This window comes from Dipodomys spectabilis, unplaced genomic scaffold (assembly GCF_019054845.1).
Source record: "Dipodomys spectabilis isolate Male_0828 unplaced genomic scaffold, ASM1905484v1 ptg000386l, whole genome shotgun sequence".
Lineage (NCBI taxonomy): Eukaryota > Metazoa > Chordata > Mammalia > Rodentia > Heteromyidae > Dipodomys > Dipodomys spectabilis.
In genome coordinates, this window is record NW_024871063.1 from 35,879 (window position 1) to 43,087 (window position 7,209).

Genomic DNA, 7,209 nt, shown 5'->3' on the forward strand with positions numbered 1-7,209 from the left:
ATTAAGCCCCACGACCAACAAAAAGAAAAAAAAAGGAATGGGATAAATGTTAAGTAAATATGAACTTATTTTAGGTTCTAGGACTTCAGGAAATGCTGGGATAATGGAAGTACAATGTATTTCATTAGATCAGGATTTGAGCCAATGGGTATGATGATTCCTCTTATGGAACAAGATAGATTCAGGATTAAGAGTGAGAAAATCTATAGGGTTTTGGAAAACCTGCAATTTATTTCAAGAATTCCAAGTGGAATTTCAGTTAGAATAACAGAAAATGAGCATTTTTCATAAAATTTAGAATTGGGATAGCATTAGTGTCAAGGTTGTGGTTAGGATTCCAGCCATGGTTAGGGTTAGAGTGAAAGATTAAAAAAAATAAAGCTCAAATTGAAGATAAATTTTAGAATAAACCTTGTAAGAATTAGAATGAATGTTAACTAGTGTATTGCTATTAATATTAGAATCACCTTGCAATTAGGCTTATGTTTATTCTCAATGTTCCAGTTAAGATTAAGTTTAAGGTTAGAAAATGGCTAAGATTTTGGAAAAAAATTGAAATCTATGTTTGGAAGGCTTATTTGAATCAAGTTAGGATGAGTGAAAACTAGTGTACTTGTGTGAATGTTAGTATTTATATATAATTTGGATTAAGATCAGGGTCAGTATTTTGTTCTAATTATAATTAGTGTTATAAATACGAAAGTTTTTTGTATAAAATTAAGATTTCACTAACAAATAGAAGCAAAAATGTCAGATGGAATAGTAACTATAGCATTATCATTATATTTATTTCTCAGTGATCATTCTTGTAATGATTAATGAGAGTTTTCCAGCCAGGTTTAGGTTGAGAGTTAGCTTTAAGTAATGGACTAGATGGTAGGTAATCTGAAACTGTTTTAGGATACAGTGATTTAGGAAACGGTAGGATCAATGGAAACCACAGTGTTTTTCCTGATAAGAGAATTAGAGGACAATTAATATAATGGTTCATATTAGGGAACAAGATCACTTCAGAGGTAGAGTCAGGAAATTTGTTGGAATTAGTGCAAATTGAACCCCATTTCCAGAGCGCAAATTGGAGTATTCATTAGAATAATTAAAAATTAGAGTATTTTTTAACATTAATTTTGGACTCTCATTAGGTGGAAAGTTAGGTTTCAGTTCCAGCTGGGCTTAGTTTTAGCATTAGGCAAATGGAAAATTTAGGGTGAAACTGGAAGTAAATCTTCGAATAACAAGTCAAGTTAGAATTAGGATGGCTATGAAAGAGGAAACTGCTAATAATATTAAGATTAGGGTATGATTAGTGTGAGGGTTAATCTAAAAGTTCCAGTTAGGGTTCAGGTTATGGCCCTATATGGAGTAAAATGGCACGAACTATTTTAAGAAAGATGAGTTGAAACAAAGGATGAATAAAATCTAATGTATTTGTGTGGCTTTTTGAATCCAAATGCAATTGGTTCTATGGTTAGGGTTTCTTTTCTAATTTATGAACTAATGAATTAAAGGCACAATTATCTCATTCTTACAAACCAAAGCAGGATTTTAGGAACAAACAGTTTTCTACATGAAAATGTGTCTTGCAACCAGGATTAAATAATAATGAATAGGGTGTCATTTATTAAAATTAGGTAAGTTGATGCTACAGCTTTCAAAAATATCCAAACATATAGGATAGTTACTCAGATTTGTTACTGGGAAAACAGATATTCTACTTGCTCTAACTAGGAAATGCGTGTGTGTGTGTGTGTGTGTGTGTGTGTGTGTGTGTGTGTGTGTGTGTGAACTAACCACAGGTCTTCAACTCAGGCCTGGGTTCTGCTGTCAGCTTATTCTGTGCAAGGATGACACTAAACCACCTAGCCATAGGTTTTCATCTGTCTTTTTAGTAGTTAATTTGAGATACAGAACTCATGGATTTTCCTTTCTGGACTTAATCTTCTGATCCCCAGCAATCCTTGGATTAGTGTTACTGTGGCTGCTACCGAAAGCATAATCAAAACCTACTAGCTACAATGTAGGAAGTAGCACATATTTATTTGTATAGCTATATTTATTTGTATTACTGTGCATGAAGAAATTCTGGAGATTTCTGGTTAATTCATAGGGCCCTATGCAAAAATATAGGACAAGAGGAAAGTAACTCTTTTTAAATTATAATAGGTTATCATTGATGAAAAGTTTTAGTGGATGTCTTTCCTTTTTATTTCTTTTTTGCCAATTATTCAGTGCTGCAGCAAGCCTGTGCCCTGGAGCAATTTTCGAATCACAACATGAACCTCCATTTCTGTAGTCCCTGTGGGTATGGGTGCCTCCTTAAGTCACCGGTTGAGAAGTGGGGCCCCTTCCCTTGGTGGATGTGCAGTGAGGATGTGTTGCATGCTCTCCAGCACTGCTGGATGAGCCCTGCCCACCCTGCCCACCTAACTTCCTGGTCTCTGTTGCTCAATTTCACCCAGGAGCTGGCAGGCATAGGGTTGGAGTTGAGACCACTGCTGCCCCATCCTCCTCCAGCTGTGCTGGTACTATTCTGCGGTGGTCCTGAGTATGTGGGCCATCCCAGGAAAACTCTGTTCTGTAGTCACTGCCTTCCCCCATGAGTGTGGGGTGGGGGGGACACCATGTTTGTGCACTGCACAATCCATGGGAGAAGTAAGGCTGGGCGTGCACTCTGCCCACTTGGGGCCAGGCAGCCCAGCCTTGGTTCACCTCATCAGTCTGTAAGGCGGTCTGGGAACTGGAGCCATGTGCTGGCGCTCTGCCCGCCGGCTTGAGACAGCTGCAGCAGCTCAGCAACCTGGAGCCCCTTCAGCATCTCTGCAGACCTCCATTTTATGGTCCCTGTGGACCCTGTGGACTCAGGGTATAAGGCCATCGCTATACCCTCAGTGCCAGAGGAGCCTGTACTTGCAGTGCACCAGCTGCAGGACTTGGGGCCCGAAGCCCCTTTGGCTTTGCTGTGTAGCCTCCTCCATTGTCCTTCTGGTCCACATGGGCCCAGCTCTCAGTGCCATTCTGGGGATGATCCTTTTGGATGTAATGAGCTCATCCCCTAACCTCATTGGGCTCCAAAGCAGGGCAATGGGTCTGGCCTTGTCTTTTTTTTTTTTTTTTTTTTTTTTTGCTTATGTGGTGCTGAGGAATCGAACCCAGGGCCTCAAGCATGCAAGGCAAGCGCTCTACCACTGAGCCATCTTCCCAGCCCCTGGCCTTGTCACTGTAGGCTGCACAGATGGAAGGCAGGAGTTAGGGTCAGCCTTGCCTTCCCTCTTGGCTTTGGCACCTGAAGCTGGGTTGCTTGGTTTGGTCACTCATGGAACCTTGTTGGCTTCAGCCCACCGCAACAAGTGCTGCACATGCGCAGCAGAAAGGCGGTGTCCTGAATCCCCTCAAAGTCACCACACAGACCTCTGATGGGTCTACATGGGCTGGTGTGGTTTTCATCCCAGGATTCCCAATAGGAAGTGCCATTCCTCTGCGTGGTACTTCAAGAAAGAGGTGCCACATATAATTTCTACTTTCTAACATTTTCCTTCACTGAGATAAAAAGAAGTGGGAGATATAAATAAGTTTTAAAAGCATAGAACCCATGGTTTCCCTTGTTTGCAAGGACTAGCACATATCTAGGATAAGCAGAGAAGACCAAAGGCTGTTGTAACATGACCATATAAGATGATATTAAGCGAAATGTACCCCAAGTCAGAGACAAAAGTTTTTTCTTTCTTTCTTTCTTTCTTGTTTTTGTTTTTAATATACTTATAATGCACTATGTGATTTTTTGTAGGTTTATCCCCCCATGGTATAATCCCTGTTTTCACTGTATTTGATTCCAGTGTTCTGCACCTTATATACATATTTTGTAATTTGGGGAGTGGAAGGGATATAGCAGAATGCTTAAATGGGGATGCAGGTTGACTCATTATGATGATGAGATGTACAAGACACTGAGTCGAAAATGAATTTAATGTCGGGCAGGGGTCAAGGAGGGAGGAGTTGGAAAGTTGGGGAGGGAAAGGGTAGTAGGGGAAAAACAAAGGATGAGGTAACAATGCTCGATAGGAAATGTACTCATTACCCTACTCATGTAACTGTAAAAGCTTTGTATAGTATTTTACAATACAAAATATTTAAAAAAAACTCTGCCTGGTGTAGATTTCCAGTGTTGCCCTCGGCATTGCATTTTTGGCCCTTTCTGGCTGTGATTAGTTCCACCTGCCCTTGGATCATTAGTCTTCAAGGCATCTTGGTCCTGAAGTGGGACATGGATTATCCAATGGTGGTTGGAACCAGGCCAAGGACAGGACAAAACCACTTCCAGGCCATGGCTTCCTCATTCCCCATGCAACTAGGATTGCAAGCAGAATTTCTCTGAATTTGACTCCAGAAATTAACCACTGAACCAAAAGGCAAGTTCACCAAACACCTCACTCCTCTCCCCCATTCCCTCCTTTCTTCCTCCTTGGGAAACCTCCTTGCAGGTTTTGGCGAACACACAAATTGCCCACCACCTCCCCTGTAAACTAGGTTTAAAGTCACTAAGTCATGTAAATGGATAATGCCACACTCATTATTCTAGACAACATCTTCAGGTTGTTTGATGCTTTAATTTGTTGGTGGTGGTGGTGGTGGTTGGAGGGCCTGAACTCTGGGTCTGGGCACTGTCCCTTATGAGCTCTTCAGCTCAAGGCTAGTGCTCTACCACTTGAGCCACAGAACCATTTCCAATTTTTTTCTACTTCTGTGGTACTGAGGAATTGCACCCAGGACCTCATGCATTCAAGAGAAGCACTCTACTACTGAATCTCCTTCCCAGGCCTAATGCTTTAATTCTTTAAATTTTATTTTCTTTTTGTCAGTAATGAGGTTTAATCTCAGGACCTGGGTTTAAACATATTCCTGAGTTCTTCAGCTCAAGAGGAGCCCCCTACGAGTTGAGCCACAGTGTTCCTTCCTGTTTCCAGATAAGTGTCTTTCAGACTCTCCTGTTAGGGTTTGCCTTGAACCGTGAATTTTTAAATTATATTTCTTTAACGTGTTTATTGGAATATTAAAATTTATCTGAAATTTAAAATTTTCTGTAAACCTTTGTCTTCAAGTAATCCAATAGCATTAAATATTACATTTAGAATCTATTCTGTAGCAATCCATTTATTTATTTTATTGTGAAAATACCATTCAGAGAGGTAACAATTACATGGGCAAGATAATGAGTACATTTCTCATCAAGCATTGGTGCATCATCCTTTTTTTTCCCCTTCCCATCCGTTCTCCTTCCTCCCTCCCCTGGCTCTCCAGACACCCCCCTGCCCGCCTCCCACTCTCACTGGCCAAAGTTGAAAGTTCCTTTTCTACATAATGACTTGTATATCTCATCGCTGCAATGCGTCCACCAGTATCCCTATTTAAACGATTTGGTTTTTTTTCCAATTCCCACCAAAAATTATACCAACATCAAATACAGTGAAAGCAGGGGTTATACCGTGGGGGAGGGATATTCAAAACAACAAGGAAATCATCTTATAAATATGTTAGGAACAATCGCAATAAAGAAAAAAAATCATTTGAATTCTTATCTTGGGGTTAATTTCGCCTAACATCAACTTGTCTGATCTTTTCTGCTTGTCTCAGACACACAGTGGTTATTGCAAATAAAGGAAACCATGGGACCTATGTTTCTTTGGGATTGGCTTACTTCACTTAATATAATATTTTTCCAGGTCTTTCCATTTCCTAACAAATGGGGCAATGTCATTTTTTTCTGATGGAGGCATAGAATTCTATTGTGTATATACACCACATTTACTTGATCTATTCAACTACTGAGGGGCATCTGGGTTGGTTCGATATCTTAGCTATGGTAAATAATGCTGCAATAAACAGAGTTGTGCTGGTAGCTTTACTATGATCTTGTTTGTGACCATTTGGATAAATGCCCAAAAGTGGGAATGCTGGGTTATAGGGGAGTTCTATGTGGAGTCTTCTGAGGAACCTCCATACTACTTTCCAAAGTGGTTGAACAACTTTACATGCCCACCAACAATGCAGTAAAGTTCCCTTCTGCCAACATCTCCTCCATCATCTGCTGTTATCAGAGTTCTTGATTATAGCCATTGTAACTGGGATGAGGTGGTATCTCAATGTTGGTATGCTTTGCACTACTTTTATGGCTAGAGAGGTTGAAGATTTCTTCATGTGTCTATTGGCCATCCTTCTTTCCTCTTCAGAGAAGTTTCTCTTTAAGTTTTTAGCTCACTTATTTTCAGGTCAGTGGTTTCTTTGAGGATTTGTTGTTGTGGGATTTAATTATTGAGTTCCAGTTATATTTTAGATATGAGACCTTTGTTTGTTGTATGACTAGTGAAGATCTTCTCCCAATCTGTGGGCTTTCAATTGATCTTGCTAGCTATGTCCTTTGCCATGCAGAAGCTCTGCAATTTCATGCAATCCTATTTGTCCAACATTTCTTTGTTGTGTTTCTGGGTCTCTATTAAGAGAATTTTGGCCTGTGCCAAGGAGTCCTAGGGATTCTCCTATTCCATCCTGTAATGTTTTCAGGGTGTCTGTTTGACTCTGAGGTCTTTGATCCATTTGGAGTTGATTCTGGTGCATGGTGATACAAAAGGATCTAGCTTAATTTTCTGCAAGTAGTTGACCAATTTTGACAGCACCATTTACTGAAGAGGCTGTCTTTCTTCCATTCTACTTTTTTAGCTCCCTTATCAATAATTAGATGGCTATATGTCTGTAGGATCATTTCTGGGTTTTCAATTCTATTCCATTGGTCCTGAGGTCTGTTTTTTTGTCAGTACCAATCTGTTTTGATTACTATGGCTTTGTAGTAGAGTTTGAAATCTGTTATTGATATTCCTCCAGCACTGTTCTTTCTGTTGAGGATCGTTTCAACTATTCGGGGTCTTTTATTGTTCCATATGAATTTTTGGATTGCCTTTTCTATTTCCTTGAAGAATGAGGATGGAATATTGAAAGGTATTGCATTGAATTTGTAGATAGCCTTGGGAAGTATTGCCATTTTCAGGATTTTGATCTTTCAAATCCAGGTGTATGGGAGTTTTTGCCACTTTCTAAGTCCTGTTTTGATTTCCTTTTTCAGGTTTTTAAAATTTCATCATCGAGATCCTTCACTACTTTGGTTAAGGTAATTCCTAGGTATTTTATTTTTTGTGGGGCTATTATGAATGTTGTTGCTTT